Source organism: Delphinus delphis, chromosome 6 (genome assembly GCF_949987515.2).
Source record: "Delphinus delphis chromosome 6, mDelDel1.2, whole genome shotgun sequence".
Classification (NCBI taxonomy): Eukaryota; Metazoa; Chordata; class Mammalia; order Artiodactyla; family Delphinidae; genus Delphinus; species Delphinus delphis.
In genome coordinates, this window is record NC_082688.1 from 53,192,233 (window position 1) to 53,211,101 (window position 18,869).

The 18,869-nt window shown below is 41.0% G+C and overlaps 1 long non-coding RNA gene across 1 annotated transcript in view; it reads right to left on the reverse strand.

Annotated features, from left to right (window-relative positions):
* Nucleotides 1-625: 625 nt before the first annotated feature.
* LOC132426644 (uncharacterized) overlaps nt 626-18,869 on the reverse strand; it is a 102,817-nt gene continuing 84,573 nt past the window's right edge. Inside the window, exon 3 of the long non-coding RNA XR_009519745.1 lies at nt 626-666. This is a non-coding gene — a long non-coding RNA (uncharacterized lncRNA). The remainder of the gene's footprint in view (nt 667-18,869) is intronic.

Below are 18,869 nucleotides of genomic sequence, written 5' to 3' on the forward strand. Positions count from 1 at the left end.
GCTGCCTTGGTGTGGGAAAGGGGGAATTGTTTTTGTGTCTATTAGAGTAATTGTTCTTCACGAATAATCACATTCCTTTTTAAAGTTTGATGAAACCAAAGGATCTGCCCAGAAAAAGACACAACAAAAAAATTTTAAAAACATACAAAAATTGACATTTAATTTCAGGGATCCCTGTATCTCCTGGTACCTATCTATGGATTCTAAAAATGTCCTATAAACCCCTGTTTATACATTTAAATACATTCACATTTTCCATGACTGTCTCCTTTTTCCCTAAGATTCTACACATAAGCTCTCTGAGATATCATCAAAACGGTATATTAATGGACAGAATTAATTAACCTTATTTAATAACAAAAACCTAACAGTTTTTTCTCTGTGGAACTATAACATTTGGGAGTTGATTTACAAACTATTCAATACGAGGGGTGTAATATTAACTCGCCCTTTGTTACATACCAGGTGTGCGTATTTTGGGTTCTGCAAGCTAGGAATCGCTTCATCATCACATCTGTGTTTTCACGCCAGGGAGGCAGTGTGCCATTAATAGTAATAGCAGGGGAGCCAGCGTTAAGAGATTTGAGTTCCGATCTTAGTTTTGCCACTTACTTGCTTTATAATCCTGGTAAATTCTCTTGCACCTCCAAGCCTCCAATTTTTCATCTGTAAAATGAGTCAACGATAAAATTTGAATAAGTCACTTCACATATTTAAAGGGCCAGATGAGATTAACAAATATGTATTATCCAAACGTGAGCTTTTTTTTTTTTTTCAGGGATGTTTGAAAAAAAGACCTTTGCCTCGTGTACATTTTGTAGGTTCACTTCCCAGAAGGGCATTTTACGGAAGCTTGACATCACGGACTTTTTTTTTTTTTTTGCGGTACGCGGGCCTCTCACTGTTGCGGCCTCTCCCGTTGCGGAGCACAGGCTCCGGACGCGCAGGCTCAGCGGCCATGGCTCACGGGCCTAGCCGTTCTGCGGCACGTGGGATCTTCCCGGACCGGGGCACGAACCCGTGTCCCCTGCATCGGCAGGGAAGCCCCGACATCACGGACTTTTTGTTTACAATGAAAATCACTGTGCACGATGTTCTGTGTTTAAAATAACACCACCCATATTGACAATGCCAAGTCAGTCACACTGATGCCAAATGAAAGTCATTCCCTAATCCGCTGAATTTTCCATTGATGTCAATTGTGTCTCCCTCCCAACAGCATTGCATTATATTAGAAAGGTGTGCCTGCTTTACTAACATATAGGCACTGTTTGAGTTGCCGTGCAGAAGAAAACGCTGAACAATGTTCTCATGAAACTTATATTTGGGGAAGTATTTTCACTCATGAGTTGAAAAGAGCTTGTAAAATATGATGGCTTCAGTCTTAAAACAAACAACATATTGTTATTTTTGCAGTTTGAGTTACTAAGCTCCTTGGTTGGCACTGGCCTATCCTATCCCTAGAGCTGATGCAATAAAGTGAAACTCATTGAGAGTGGCTACTGCAATCAGATGATCAAATTGCAATATTGTTCTTAAAATAATTAACAGTGTAGAAGGACACATGTAGAATATCATGCCCAGAACAGAAGACTGTGCTTGTGCAAAAGGACAAATCTCCAGTGTTGAGGGCAGGCAGCTAATTTACAGAGTTGTGTTATGAACGAGTCCTTAAGATGTGTGTTTCTTTTATGACTCTTTAAACCTGTAAAGAAAAGAAAATGTGAAATAATTGTGGCGCTCCAAGGACAGTGATGCTTCGAGGACAAAGGACGACCCTGCCTGCAAAGTTTCAGTGTTACACCCCCTACCGGACTCTTAATCCCCCTACCCACCATGTTGTGATGGTTACGAAATTCCTCCACCCACCTGGGCCCTGGGACCTGTCCCAAATAAGGAAAGGCATCTGGCCTGTCCCACTCCCACCCTATAGAAGGAAGGTATATGTGCCTCGACCAGTCAGTAAACGAAATTTTCACCTCGGACCATTCCTTTGTTTTCTGGCTCTAAAAACTGATCAATAGCACATGTTCGGGCTCGACTCTCCCAGACTACTAGGAAGTCAGCTCGCTGTTCTGGCAGCGACCCTTCCTTCTAATAAATTCTATCTTCTTTACATTCTGCCTTGTGTCTGGAAATTCCTTTCCAAACCGCGTTCAGACCACAATAATCACTTTCCTTTTAAAAAACTTCAATCACTTAAAAATGCTGCAATCTAACTCTGGTTTGGGGACTTCATAAAGCAGGCGTAAAGCCAGACTGGACTTATTTAGCCTAACGAGAAACCTTGGGCACCAAGATAAATTTTTCAGTGACAACAGTTGCACCACCCTTAGAGCCTCTCGGTGAAGAAAAGGCACCTTCCAGCCTATCTGCAGTTGTCATCAAATGGAGTCACTTTCCCTTTTATGTGGGGAGTTTCCTCAAGCCTGTGAAAAATTGAGCAAAGCTTTATCTGCAGAACTTTTGGAAATTATGTTTTTCCTGCTGCCTCTGTCTAGGCCCTCAATGCCAACATATCTCCTGCCCACAGCTGTCAGATCCATATTCCCAAAACACACTTTTCAGCCATCATCTCTTTACCATAGGGACCAGTGAAGGTTTCAGAGCAAAGGCCACGCTCTTGAGCCTAGCCATTCAAGGTCCTCTAAATGGCTTTTCTAGTGAATTCAACCAAACATTCAAGAAGAAAGAAAAATACCATTTCTACCTGATCTCTTCCAGAAAATTGAACAGGAAGGTATATTTCCCAAGTCACTTCAAAAGATTCTAATACCAAAGCCAGGCAAACGTTATAAAACATCAATAACCCTCATGAACATTGATGTAAAAATTCTTAGCAAAATATTAGCAAATCAAACCCAAAAATATATTAAAAAGTGAATACATCATGACCACATGGGATTTATTCTAAGGATGCAGAGCTGGTTTACAATTTGAAAATAAATCAGTGTACTTACACTATTAATAGATTTTTCTAAAAACATGATTGTCTCAATAGATGCAGTACTAGCATTTGAGAAAATATAACATCTACTCCTGATAAATACTCTAGGCAAACTAGGAATAGAACTTCCTCCGACTCACAAAGAGCATTGTCAAAATGTTTATTGCTAACATCCTAATGATAAAAGACTGAATGTTTTCCCCCTAAATGCTGGTTTTTTCCAAAGATGTTTGCAACTTGCTCACTTTCTTCTTCATTTTATACGTCTCGCCTCCTGGCCTCAGGGGTTTTTGGTTTCCTGAGTTCATGCCACTAAAGTTTGCTGCAGGGTCCTGGATAACTTGGTATCAGAGAGCTTGTACCCCACTTCCTAATTTGGCTAAACAATGATGCAGAAGCATCTGTGAGCCATAGAGATGAAAAGATTAGAAGTAGAAAATAAATAGCCAGACTAATTGGAAAAACTATTTCCTTACAGCTGTATTTATCAGATGGGACAAAAATTTTTTGGAAACTTTTCCATCTCTTTTTTTTGCGGTACGCGGGCCTCTCACTGTTGTGCCCTCTCGCATTGCGGAGCACAGGCTACGGACGCGCAGGCTCAGCGGCCAAGGCTCACGGGCCCAACCGCTCCGCGGCATGTGGGACCCTCCCGGACCGGGGCACGAACCCGTGTCCCCCACATCGGCGGGCGGACTCGCAACCACTGCACCACCAGGGAAGCCCTCCATCTTATTTTTAAAGAGCTCTATCCTCTGGATTATTTTATGAACACATCCCTCGTCTTACTACTAAAATATTTATAGAGATAGAAAGTTTACAGTAAGGCAGTTTTTAGTTTTGTTTTAATAAAAACACAATCATATTTTACACATCTCTTATAGCCTTCACCTTTTCTCACTTAGCCATACAAGACGACAATTTTCCTATGTAATCTATCTTGTCTAAAGCATGATTTTAGAGGCTATATAGTATGTCATGATATGGCTATGCCGCAATTTACTTAACCTTGTCCCTGTTGATGAGCACTCATTTTGTATCCAATTTTTCTAAATTTGCCATTTTAAAGAGTATTTCCATTACTTTCCACCTATACAATAAATAAGAAACCCCTTAGATTTTTCTCACAGCCCAGATGACTTACTCCCTAATCCTGATAGAAATCTGCAAGCTTATACTCTGGAATGAATAAACCAGAAAGACTTTGGATGAAAACAGGGTAATCAAGTTGGCAGTCAACACTGTCCATCTTAAGAGCCCCAACTGTGTTAGTTCCCAGAATGATTCAGGTAGATTTCTACTCCTGTACACACACACACACACACACACACACACCAAAAATTTGAAGGTTTTAATTTGACTGAGAAAAAGTATCTTTAGTTGCCAATGGTTGAATTCCCTCTAAAAATGGCCAGGTCCTGGACCGAGTCACGGATGGGGAAAACCTCCAGCCAGCAAGCCCACCTACTGCTCACAGAGCTTTAATCAGCATTGATCCCCTTACTCTTACATATGAATAAACAACCAAGGGTCACAAAAATTTTTGAAAAATCTCCCACAATGAAAAATGAACAAAATTAGACAAACAGGAAAAAAAGAACTTCAGAAGAAAGTGTCAATGGAGAAAACAGATGAAACTGTCCAAAAATATCTCTATAATTCATAACTTTAAGACAAAAGCTATTGCATGCATAAAATAAAGCCAGGATGCTGTAAAAAAGAACATTCAGAGAATAAGAAAAAGCTCTTGGAAGTTAAACACTGTAACCGAAATTAAAAGGTCCGTAGAAGGACTCAAAGATAAAGGTGAAAAACATTTCCCCAAAGTAGAACAAAAGACAAAGGAGAAAATAGGAGACAAAATATATGAGAACTAGAGGATGAGTTTGGGAGATCCAACACTCAGAGAGTTTCAGAAAGAGTTTGGAGAAAATGAAATAAAGAATATTAGCAAAGAAATAATTTATGAGTATTGACTAAAAGAAAGACATGAGTTGCCAGGTTGAAAGGGCCCATTGAAGGTCCAGCACAGTACACACGTACACACACACACACACACACACACACCGCATGATATAGCACCACAACACTTCTGAAAACTGAGGACAAAGTCAAGATCATAATTACTTCCAGAAAAAAAAGTAGGTCAAAAATAAAAGATCAGACATCACAATGTCACTGCACTTCTCAATAACAATGCCCAAACTAGAAGAAATGTAATAATGGCTTTAATATGCTGAAGAAAGATTAGTTTTATCTAGAATTCGCTACTCAAGATACCAGTCAAACATGGCGGTGAAGTTAACACATTTTCAGACATTTAAAGTCTTAAAAAGATTTACCAAACAAATAAAAAGTTAAGTGATTATTATTTCCAAGGAAATTAAAAGTAGTTGCACAAGAAGAAGAATAAAAATACTATAAGTTGTACAAGAAAAATAATAAAAAATACTACCATTGGGAATAAGATTTACATCATTCTAAAAATCTAAACTTTAAATGTTAATATAATCCAAAATTGTATAATGGAAAGATGTAGGGAGGGAGAAAGTGGAGGTAGAAAATTGGGAAAGATTTTTAAGTGAGTAAAATATTCATCTTTTATTCTAAGAAGTCAATTGAAAATATCTAACTTGAGGGAAAAAACAGGGTGTAGCAATAAAGTCTTATCATTTAGAAAGTGGAGTGCAAGATTAGCAATAACAGCAGTAATAGTTAATAGCACCTGCTTCTGAGTGGCTGGGATCAGAGGTGAGGGAGGAGACTATTTTTCATCATAATCATTGTAGAACTTTTTGACTCTCAAAACTATACCTACATAATTTTTTAAATAAAAATAACAGTAAAAGAGAGAATGAAGCAAGGTTTCATTGACCTCAACCCGTAGGATTGAGGAAGTCCTTTTACACTTTGGTGTAAGGAAGGTAAGATGATGTTCCAAGAAACAGGTTGGACTCTGAAGTCCCTGATGCAATGAGGAATGTGTAGGCTGAGTCGGCAATGCCAGAGGCACAACAAAAGGAACGGGAGCTCAAGTTTGAAATAGCTGCACGGAAAGTTTTCAAAACACACACCTGGATCAGGAATGGCTTTCTCTATGGGAACTCTTCGCTGAGCCCAGCCTGGGAGAACATCATCTGTTAGAGATCTAGGCCCTGGATCAGGGCACCACATGTTGTAAAATGGAAGCGATAGAAGAGGATGCTGGGAAGGGTGGTGAGCATGGAGAGATGGGGAGAGAGTGAGAGAGAGATCAACGGACCATTTATTGCCTGTGCTAAAGAGTTTTACATACATGATAACATTTATTCTCACATGATAATAATTCAGTATTTCTGTCATCTCCATTTTACCAGTGAGAAAACCGGAACTCTGAGAGGTTAACTAATTTGACCAAATCCACACCAGGGGTGTGGCTTAAATTTGAGCCAATTCTGTCTGATGCCAAAGTCCTCTGTACCACAGCAGAGAAAAAGAGTCAGAGAAAAAGATGGAGTTTGCTTTGCTTCCTGGGCATATGAAAATGTCAGGTTTTGCTGTTGTTTATTTTCTTAACTGTGGAAAAATATACATCACATAAAATTTGCCATTTTAGCCATCTCTGGTGTACAGTGCAGTGGCATTAAGTAGATTCACAATGTTGTACAGCCATCATCACCATCCATTTCTGGAACTTTTTCATCATCCCAAAGAGCAACTCCACACTTACTAAACAATGACTCCCCGTTTCCCCTTTCCCAGCCTCTGGTAGCCTCTATTTTTGCTTTCTGTCTCAATGAATTTGTCTACTCTACCTCATATAAGTAGAATCATGCAGTATGTTCTTTTGTTTACAGTTTATTTCACTTAGCATGATGTGTTCAAGTTTCATCTATGTTATGGCATGTATCAGAAATTCATTTTTTAAAGGCTGAATAATTTTCCATTATATGTACATAACATATTTGTTTATCCATTCATCTGTTGATGAACATTTGAGTTGCTTCTATCTTTTGGCTATTGTAAAAATGATACTCTGAACATTGGTGAACAAATATCTGTTCAAGTCCCTGCTTTCAATTCCTTAGGGTATTTACTGTTTGTTCTTTTTTTTTTTTTTTTTTTTTTTTTGCAGTACGCGGGCCTCTCACTGTTGTGGCCTCTCCCGTTGCGGAGCACAGGCTCCGGACGCGCAGGCTCAGCGGCCATGGCTCACGGGCCCAGCCGCTCTGTGGCACGTGGAATCTTCCCGGACCGGGGCATGAACCCGTGTCCCCTGCATCGGCAGGCGGACTCTCAACCACTGCGCCACCAGGGAAGCTCTGTTTGTTCATTTTTAAGCCTTTTCTTCTCCCTTCACCTTGTTCTCTGAAAGTTCCAAGTTTTCTCAAACCTCTCCTCACCCATTCTTCCACCCTCATTCCATGATTCACACCTCTCAACCCAAGAGGGAAGAAGAGAGGAAACTACACTTTTCCAATAGCACCTCATACTCTCTGGACTCGCTTAGTTAATGACCAACGCACTTGCATCTTTATTCATTCCTTCTGTTATTATTTACCAAATATTTTGCATGCTCATTCTGTGCCTGACACTCTTCTCAGCGTTTGGGATACTTCAATTCATGATCTCTGCCACCATTAAGCTTCCATTCCACCTATTGGTTTTTCTGACCCAAGATTATCAGAATATTTCCAAATCACAGGAATGGTTTTTATGGGACAGAAGACAAGCAGTGTTAGTCATTTGAGAATGCAGTTCTTAAATATGAGTAAATTGATGGACGATATGGCCCTGCTGAAAGCTTTGGATCTCTTCAGAAGGAATAGAGTGATTCCTTGACACTACCCCCCCGCCCCCCCCCCCCACCGCCCGCCATCCTCAGGAAAGCAGAAAAGTAGGCGGAGAAAGAAGGAAGATGCGGCAAGAGCCTTAGTTCTAGAATTAGCGTATCTCGCTTTGATAAGTCCCATTTCCAGGAGCAAGCTACGATGGTGTTTGCATGCTTTCATCATGACGTTTGAAAGTTCAGGTCAAAAAAAAGAAAGTTTAGGTCCCCCAGTGGTTTTACCGGATCCCTTAGTAGATGACAGGCAGTATTTTCTGCTGGACCCAGAGTCCACTGAGGATTCTAAAGGAAGTTTTCAGACGCTAACAAATTAGGAAAGATGACTTTTGCAACTGTGCTCCATAGAAAAGCACAGCCTCATACATTTCTTTTTAGAGTTCTAAAAAATTTCTGGCTTTACTATATATACTACGATGCGGAATCTGCAAGCTATTTTAGAAAGAGCCATGTCTTTCTTGGCTCTGAAGTAATTTGAAAAACATCAGTGCCATTGCAAACTGGAGCGTTAGGTTTTCCCCAAAAGGCATGAATTTAGGGTTCAGTAACTGGCAACAACCCAAAAGCAAGTCTTGGATGAGTGCGGCCCCAGCTGGTCTGTGGGCAACACAGGGCGGGGGTTCCTTGATCTTTTCAGGGCACTAGCTGGAATTCAATGTACTTTAGTATTTCCAGATCAAAATCAATATGACATATGGACATTGAAAAATGATCTTGAAAGAATATGCTTCTCTAGTTTGGGCTAGAGGGGGCAGAGGAATAAAGAACTGGTTACGTTCAGTGACACATACCAACAGTAATCCCGCTACCGAAAGCAACTGTCAAATTCAGAGCAAATTCAGAGCATTATGGTCTAATACGCAAACAACATGACAGGAAATTAACCCCAGCAAAGCAAACAGAAACGGGTTTACCAAGATGACACTGTTTGAAGACCTGTAGTACTGGATTGGCCTTCTAGCCCAGAAAGCAGCTGGAATGGGTTTTCTTGGGGGTCCTTTTTGTTCCCTTCTGCCATCTATTGATAACTTTTCCCCACATGTGAATTCTCTCTAGCACGTTTTCTGGGCCAATGATGTTCTTTAGGATATGAAGATAGTGTAACATTCTCAGGCAGGTGAGTTTCAACAAATGACTTTAATTTAAAAGCCTGGGTTATCCTCGAGGGAATGTTTACTATGTAAATATTCAAATGGCAACCTCGGTTTGGAGGGCCTTAGGACATAAGAAGGAAAAGCACATGCTAAGATACCGAAGGAAGTGGAAAGCTCCTCAGTGGGGCATGGGAGTGGTATCCTGCAAAGGTGAGCTCAGTTACAAGGGATGCTCTTTTTGCCAATTACAACTCGCCCTCTGTGCCAACTGTGCATTTAACGAGGAGTGCATTTAGTTCCTGCACACCCTCTGCAGCCAGAGATTATTTTTTAGGTTCTTTATAATCTAATTATAGACCTAATGGTAAAACTTACTGGGTTATAAATAACCTAATAAATAACAAGGGGCTCTGAGCCCTCGCAGCCCTTATGAAGAGGGTCCCGAACCCTCTTCCCTCTTGCAATCTTTACTCCTTCCTACTCTGTAATCGTGCTTGCATATTGCTTGACCCAGGGCATCATCCCCTATAGTCCTCACTCACTTTTGGATGGGCTTCCCACCTGCTATTGGTCTTTTATGGCAGCTAATCTCAGACTCCTCCTGCTTTAGAAGCCATAGGCTAACTACTTTGCCCAGGCCTGCCCCTGACCATGCAGCTAACATCTCGGTGGGTCCACCTGTACCTCTTCATCCCAAGGAGAGACTTAGGCTACTAATCCAGACTATACCATTCCGGGTGACGCCTGCAGGCGCTGAGATGAAGGTCACTATGTTAAGGTCCCATACCGAAGGAGACGGTGAGCTGTAATGAAGAACTCCTGGTCTTGGATTTAGAAAACTTGAGTTATATACACTATTGACACTATGTATAAAAGAGACAACCAATGAGAACCTACCATATAGCTCAGAGAACTCTACTCAGTGCCCTGTGGTGACCTAAATAGGAAGGAAATCCAAAAAAGAGGGGATATATGTATACGCAGAGCTGATTCACTTTGCTGTACAGTAGAAACTACCACAGCACTGTAAAGCAACTGTACTCCAATAAAAATTATTTATAAAAAAGAAGAAGGAAAACTTGAGTTCCACCCTAGATCTACCTACCCCTTACAGGCTATGTGACCAAGTGACCTGGGTAAGCCCAAACTTCATACGTCAGTACACGAGGCCCTTTACGGTGGGATTCCTGACAAATTCTCTGGTTTCATCTCCTATCGCTACCTCCATCACTCCCTTTGATCCAGCCATACAATTCCAGTGGTAATTCCACATGCTCTGGGAAACCTTAGTGTCCTTACTACATTTCCATTCAAGCTGACCTACCCTTCCCCTCACTTCTCCTTTTACCTAATTCCTGCTCGTCCTTTGTAATACATCTCAGGGATCTTCAGTATTACAGTGAAGCCTTCGCTGTCACTGTACCGTCATCATCACCACCATCTCCAGCCTCCTCTGGGCTTCTTTTCTGGAATTCTTGGGGTCAGGCGGCACTGCGCCATATTTGGTTGTGAATTTCCTTACATGTGCCTGGCACAGAGTACTAAAGAAAAGTTTGTAAAATGAGTGAGTGCTAAGCTGCTTCCCATGCCTCCTCCCACTTAATACTTACAAGGTCTATATTAATATCCCATTTGGCAAATGAAAAACTGAGGCTTCTCTTCCATTGGCTAATGATCTGGTTGAAGTCATTCAATGACTGGGTAACACAGATGCTCTGTGAACTCAGGCCTGCTTCATTCTAAATCACCATCTCCTTCCATTACATCACGCTTCTTCTACCGCATAGAACTAACCTCAGTGATGGACTTGAAGCATTCATGCAACCCTAATGTAATGTGGACTTAGCCCCCTCTGAAGGCTTCTAGACCTTAACAGAATGGAATATGCCATTTATCACACCCCCAACTAGTGGCTTTACAGTTAACATAGAACTTCTGTCTGTGAAACACTGCAAGATCACTTCTGTACTATTGTTAGGCAAAATTTTCACCTCCTCAAACCTATGAGAAAAAGAGAAGGAGGGCAAACGGGTGGGAGAAAAAAAAAAAGCACGGAGGGGAAGAGAAAGCAAAATAAATGAAATAAGAGTGGTTATAAGGTGAAGAAAGTTACGACAGCTTATGACTAAGAATGGTATGATCACATAACTGAATGGAAAGCCTTCTTTGCTGCAACTGGTAGGACTTGTCAATCAAGGTTTCAAAGACCTTTTCTTCTAGCACAATCATCCAGTTGCTCTGTTTCTCTGTAACAACCTCATTTGTGTGGTTGTGGGACTCTATGCTTAGAGCTCTCTGGTGCTTTCTATAAGCAAAGATATCTCTGGAATAAGAGCAGGGTTATGGGCACCTGTCACCAGAATCCTGGAAAAATAAAGTGTAAAAAAATTAAGTTTGCAGGGTCCTTGAGACCCGTGCTTAGTATAATCAACAGCCATTACTGTGGCCCAAGGTGTGTGTGTGTGTTTGGGCTCAAAAGAGAGAGATTCTGTGTGGAGGCAGAGATGAGACGTATCGAGCAATTAACAAATATTGACAGGTCTAATAATAGTTTATCCTCAGCTAATCCTATAATGTGCTCCCATAATACTATAGCTAATCACGTAGCGGCCCGAAACTCTAACAAGCTTACCTCAGCACCCAACTTCCTGCTATGGGTGGGACACCAAAGAAATAATGGACATTTCTCTATTTTCAACATACTGACACAGCTGTGGGTGCTTTGCCTGTATTTTATTGATTCAGTTATTAATGCTAGTATCATGAAATTTACCTAAATTATGGAACACAGGGCTCTTGCCTACCACCTTAAAGAAAAATCAAAGTCAAAAAAGTAACCAATTACAAATGTTAACCCATTTTAAAGTGGAAATATTGTGCTATATCTAGCCTCACAAATCATTTTTAAAGCTGCCCAGTTCTGTAATCTCTCTACGTGGTTTATAAAATTTGCGATAGGTATGCTTTTTCTGTTGTCATCAATACTAGACTCTTCCCTAGCTAACAGTTTTTGCTTTTTACAATTTTCCATAGCATGCGAAAGGATAATAAAAATGCATCTTTATTTTCTACCCATTAAGCTCCAACTTAAAAGCAATAAAGACTTTCATTTTCACCAAAGTCGTCTGTATAATAACTATAAAAGTGACATATTATTAGGATGATTTGGGCTGCACGTAACAAAAAATAACTTGACTGTCTAAATCATAAAGAATTTATTATTTCACTTCTTACAAAATCCAGCAGCAGGGCTCCTCCAGAGTTAGTTTCCTCAGGGCTTGAACACTGTCATCATGGACTCAAATTCTTTCCATATTTCTGCTCTATCACTCTAGGCTTCTCAACTTGTCCTCAGCTGGCTCCCTCATGATTGTAAGTTGGCTGCAATCATCCCAGGAGTCAAGGAGACAGGACAACAATGGGCAGTTTGCTTTACTCAAGGAGTCCCTTCTTATCAATGGGGAAAATTTCCTAGAGTCCTGCAGTAATTTTCCCCTAACTTATCATTACAGCCAGAATTATATCATGTGACCATGCTTAATCCAATCACAGGCAAAAGCAATGGAATCACTATGACTGGCAGGTGCCACCTGAGAGCACATCCCCTGAAACTTAGGGATATGGAGGAGGGTAGTCATTTAAACAATAGCAGAGTTCTATTCCAAAGAAGGAAGGGGGAATGACTGCTGGGTTCGACAACAAGAATCTCCAACAAATGCAAAAGCTACTTGATACATTCATTTTTCATTCATTTAACAAACATTTCCAGGGTGCCCACTAAATGTCACACACTGTTCTAAGTAGCAGAAGAATATCATAATAAGAAAAAAAAACAGACACATTTCCTGACTTCCTGGACCTACTGATCTATTGGGCATTTCTTGATTGTCCAGGTTGCATTGTCCTAAAGCTGGAAGGGACCGTGGAGCGCAAATATCCCAACCCTCCCATTTTAGAGGGGAAGAAACAGAAGCTGGGGATGACTTAAGTCCTTTGCTGGACCAAGAATAAACCTAATTTGGATTATCTGCTGTTTGCACTTTCTGAGGCAGCAATTATCATGGGTACAAAGGCTACATATATGTGTAAATATGAGTTGTCACATGCTAATCCAAACTTTGATTTATTATAAAACAAACCACTTTAGGGGGAACTACTTATGCTATGAAATGATTCCCCAAAAGATTCATGTAGATGACATCCATCTGCCATTAAAATAAAATGTAATTAATAAAATTAGTGCATAATCTTCTGGGGAAGTAATTTCTTTATAAATCATGAAATTCAAATTTCTTCCTCCCATATCCTATCGTAAACCCAATCACTCTCTCCTCTCCAGCTCTGTGTGGCACCAGTCAGCCCCTGAGAGTGGTAAGGGAGCCTCTAATCTGCACCCCTAAGGGGTCATTCGGAGTCTTGGTGTTCTGTGAGGGGCGGGCTCACTGTGTACTCCTTCCCCCCCGTCCTCTGCACACTGGTATCTAAGACATACCTGTACCTATGAATTTAGGCCCTACCCTCTAGGATCCCTGATAACAAGTTGTCTCCTGAACCACCCAGGGCTTTGGTGTGGTCTGGACATGCCCCGTAATGAACTGCAATGAAAGTGGTCAAACCTCTGCTCAGAAACTTTACTTATATTTATGCTGAATTGTTAGTACTGATAACTCCTTTGTGAATTTATTCTACAGACAGAATCACAGAGATACACCAATGTACAAGAATATCCACTGCAGCATTATCTGTGGAAGGCAACGATCAGAAACAATCTTTTTATCTAACTTTTTAACAAATTATTAATTAATTAGTTTTTGGCTGTGTTGGGTCTTCATTGCTGCACGCGGGCTTTCTCTACTTGTGGCGAGCAAGGGCTAATCTCCGGTGTGCAGGCTTCTCATTGCAGTGACTTCTCTTGCTGCGGACCACGGGCTCTAGGCACGCGGGCTTCAGTAGTTGGAGCACGTGGGCTCAGTAGTTGTGGTATATGGGCTTAGTTGCTCCGCGGCATGTGGGATCTTCCCGGACCAGGGCTCGAACCCGTGGCCCCTGCATTGGCAGGCGGATTCTTAACCACTGCGCCACCAGGGAAGCCCCCAAGATCAGAAACAAACTTAATGCTCATCACATCACAGCACGCGCCTGAATATCACCTGACCAGTAAAATGGAAGTATCTCTACGAACGGATATGGGTTGACCACCAGGAAACCTTAACAGAAAAAGCTCAGGGCACAACATTATGTATAGCATGGAGCCTGTTCCTGGTATAAATAAATATACCAGGAAACAGAAGGAATGTGTAATTGAATATGCATGGAATGCCTCTAGAACAGGGGTCATCAAACTACGGCCTGAGGGCTAAATCCAGCCCACCATCTGTTTCTGTGTGCTATGAACAGTTTTCACATTTTTCAAAGGTTGAAAAAAAAAATCAGTAGAAAACTAATATAATTTCATGAAAATGACATGAAATTCAAATTTCAATGTCCATGAATAAAGCTTTATTGGAACACATACACAACTTCTTGTATTCAACAGTAGAGTTGAACAGTTGTGACAGAGACTAAGAGTCTACAAAGAGTAAAATACAGTTGACCTTGAACAATTCAGGGTGGGGTGTGTTAATCCACATATAGCTTCTGGTTGGCCCTCCGTATCCTGGGTTCTTCTGCATCCGCAGATTCAACTGACTGTGTCGTACTATAGTATTTACTATTGAAAAATACTCGCTTATTGAAAAATAAGTGGACCCACATAGTTCAAACCTGCATTGTTCAAGGATCGACTGTACTTACTATTTGACCCTTTACAACACTTGCCCTAGAAGAATAACTACAGTTTCCTCTTGGGAAAATATGGGAATACAAAGACAGGGCAGGAGAAATTTGTTTTATTGAATATATACTATTCTGTATTTCCAGTGCCCCCCACTCTTTCTTTTTTAAAAGAATATTCTATAAGAATGGCTTAAATTTGTATACAAATTGCCTGAGATGAGGCTCCTCAGATGATTCTAAACTACATCCAGGGTTAAGAACTCTTACCCTGAAAGAGCATCTCGAAAATTAACGTTGGTTCGTATTCAAAAGAAAATATGAGAAAAATAAAAGAAGCACAATTCATGATCATAACCAAGTATCTGAAAATAACCTTAATGAGAAAAATGTGTGACCATATACACAGAAAATAATGAAACAAAATAAAGAAGGTTTGAATGAATATAGAGCCCAATCTTCCATGACGAAATATTTAAAAGATGCCAATTCATTCCCCCAAACAAAAACTCATAGAATTTTTAAAACTTGATTCTAAAATTATAGGAAAGAATAATTGAGCTGAAATATCAAAAATAATTGTGAAACACATAGAGGCAGAGAATTCTGGAAAGACAGTACCTTGATGCATTCTGTGTTTCCTACACATACAACTTCATACAAGCTTTATCTCACTTCTTTGAGCCTTGCAGCAATTCAGGGAGTGGATAGGCGAACTGACATGCGTGGGCTGCTTTAAGCCTCTGGGCCAGGTGACAGCCAGTTTTGGGGGGTGAGGGGGCAGCAAAAGATCATCTCAGGGCAAGGTTCTGAAGCAGTCAGCTTTCAGGGAGAACTTGATCCACAGGGATCCCTGGACCCCGGCAGGGAAACCTGACATCCATCGGTCAACCTGAGCATTCCCAGACACTGGCCAGTTTCCAAAGACTAAAGAGGCTGAGGAGCACTGTGGAAAGCCTCCCCTCCCCGATCCAATGCCTTGATAGGGAGCTGATGGCTTCCTACCGCTGCTCTGCCAGCTTTCAGGGTCAGAGCACCACGCCTTCCATTGCTCTCATCCTCCCACCCCACCCTCTAGCCCAGCTTAGGCATCCCAGCCCTGAACCCCCAGTGAGCAGCAAAGAAAAAGAATAAACAGATGGTAAGGGAGCTGGACAGTCAGAGAGAGGAAAAAGAAACAAGGATTAGGGCAGGGCCCTGATGAAATAAAGCTTATTGAAGCAGATGGAGGGCAACCTTAAAAACATAAAATAAAATAAGAGCACTAAATAATACGATAATACGAGCGCTGAAGAGATTCAAGTTCAGCACATGAAAGGAGACTTCATTTTTAAAGAATCAGTACATGAATTTAAGAAGAAGATGATCACTCTTGATACTCAAATTCAGTCGCCTGGACGGTCAAAAGGGTGAAGTAAGTAAAACCACAAGGTAAAAACACAAAGATCTGGTGATCATGAGGGAAAAGAGAAGAGGCTTAGACAACAGACCTAGGAAACTAACCTGAGGGTAGTAGGAGTCCTAGAAGGAGAAGAAAGGGAAGAGAAGGAGAAGAAATAAAAGTAAAACAAACTTCTCTGAAAAAAAAAATGAGTTTCAGAAACAGCCTAATGGATTTCAGGCAAAATTATTGAAAAAAGAGAGGCATCTATCTATGTTCTGACAAAATTCCCAAACTCCAAGGGTAAGGAGAAAATCTTTAACACTACCAGGGAGAAAGAAGAGTTCTCTAAAAAGTAAAAGAGAACCTACATGCTTGAAAATTTTCATCCTAGTGCTATTTAAAGCAGGAAAAAAAAGAAAAGAGTTACACATTTCCATCAGTAGAAGTATAACTAAGAAAACGATAAATCTATGTGAAATTTTATACAGCCATTAAAAACAATCATTAAAGCAGGTGAAGAGGGTCAAAAGGTACAAACCTCCAGTTATAAAATAAATAAGTCTTAGAGATGTCATGTACAGCACGATGTCTATATAGTTCACAATACTCTGTTGTATATTTGAAAGTTGCTGAGAGAGTAGATCTTAAAAATTCTCATCACAAGAAAACAAATTTGTAACTGTGTGTGGTGATGGTTGTTAACTAGACTTATTGCAGTGATCATGTTACAATGTTTACATATTTTGAATCGTTATGTTGTACACCTGAAACTAATATAATGTTATACGTCAATTATGAAAATTTTTTTATAAAAGTAAAACCTAGAAAAAATCTATAGTTACATGGAAAAGCACAGCTGTAAGGTAAAATGGTACATTATAAAGTAGATCAGAAAATTATGAAATTCCGTGTGTGGGGTGATTAAAACTTTTAAAATCTACATGAAAAAGATAGAAGGAATAAAAGAGATGACAGTGGTTAGGGTAGAGTAATTAATAGGATTGTATTTATTTTCCTTCTCTGTTTTATAAACTTTCTATAATGTAATATTCTATCAAGATTTTTGAGTTAAGTAATAATTAAAGTTCAGCTTTTTTAAGAAGGGAGTTATATTTTTAACAAGTAACATGAAAAATCATTGTTTTAATCTGTAGATGCCAAAGTAAAGTTCACCTGCAGCACTGGCCTTGCAGCTGGACCCGAGGATGTGGGAGAGGCTCCAAGATCAATGTGCTAATATTAATTTTGCAGATTGACACTGCCTGGAGTAGGGCTTTGCCTTAAAACTTTAGGGGGATTAAAATTCTTTTCTTGGGACTTCCCTGGTGGCGCAGTGGTGAAGAATCTGCCTGCCAATGCAGGGGACACGGGTTCGAGCCCTGGTCTGGGAAGATCTCATGTGCTGTGGAGCAACTAAGCCCCTAGCCACAACTACTGAGCCTGTGCTCTACAGCCCGCGAGCCACAACTACTGAGTCCGTGTGCCACAACTACTGAAGCCCACGCGCCTAGAGCCCACGCTCCGCAACAAGAGAAGCCACCGCAATGAGAAGCCCGCGCACCGCAACGAAGAATAGCCCCCGCTCGCCACACCTAGAGAAAGCCTGCGCGCAGCAACGAAGACCCAACGCAGCCAAATAAATAAATTTATTTAAAAAAAAATTCTTTTCTTGCCATATGGAATAAAAGAGGCCTCAATTCCCTTAATCGCCTGTGAGTTTGAGCACATTCAAGCCAAAGTTTGAGGGGACACTCTTGTCCCTCTTTGAAGGCCTCCCCCGCATCTAGTGGGGTGCCCTCCTGGGGAGGCTCCTGAATCCCTACATGGTGAGAAAGACACAAGCAGCCCCTGATGGCAGGGAGCAGGGCTCACAGCAGCAAATAAGAGATGGTGTCGCTAGAAGGCAATGCCAGCCAAAGTCATTCTATTACTGTGATAAACCGAGACAAAAAGAAATCTGCTCCACAATCACGTCTGAGCTCAGGCAGAAACAAGTTGTAAATGCCACCAAAATAACCAACTACCCTCCCTTGCAGCTTGTAAGCGAGCCTGCCGCTTCCTCCCAATCACAATGCTACCCATGCTTCAGACCTCCTCACATTCTAGAGAAGAGCCAAGATCCCCAACCACAGAACTGCCCCAAATTCCTGAGAGCACTCAATCCAGAGCCAATCCCTTCTTCCTTGAACTCCCCCCCCAAATCGCCTCACACTAGCTCCAATCCTGTAATATTATAAACCTTCTGGTATCTTCTTCCCAAGACTCCTCACTGTTCCTGCAGGTGTGCAGTTTCCCTCAATGCAACAAGCCAAAAAACCCTACTCAGTTCACCTGCAGGTGTGTTCCTGGGCATATCTGGCTTTAGGGCACTGACCAATGGAATTACATCTTAATTCCTGGTTTGAGGCAACTTTAGGGCAAGCGATCAAAATCTAGTTGGCAACCCAGCCTAGGTTCTGGCCATTGTATGAAAACTGAATTCATGGCTCCCTGTTATTTGGTGTTTATCGAAGCTCATTTGAGAGAAACAGTAGGATGGAATGCCTGAAGCATAAGTTATCCCCTTCTTTCTCTAAGACCTCTGAAATCTATGCCTAAATTTAAGGAGACCAGCAAAGAACACTGACCCGAATCCCACTGTTTGGCATCCTTAGAACTGCCTTTACTGAGTTCAACTTTGGTGTAACCCTGTGAGGGCTTTCCTAAAACCTCATCCGTTGGCCACTGTCAAGGTGTCAAGATGCCATGCATCACACAATGCGCCTATTACCAGGAACAGTTTTACTTCTGAGCAATCAGTTTGTTCCCATTTATTTCCATACCGTGTGGACTGTATAGCTGTGAAGT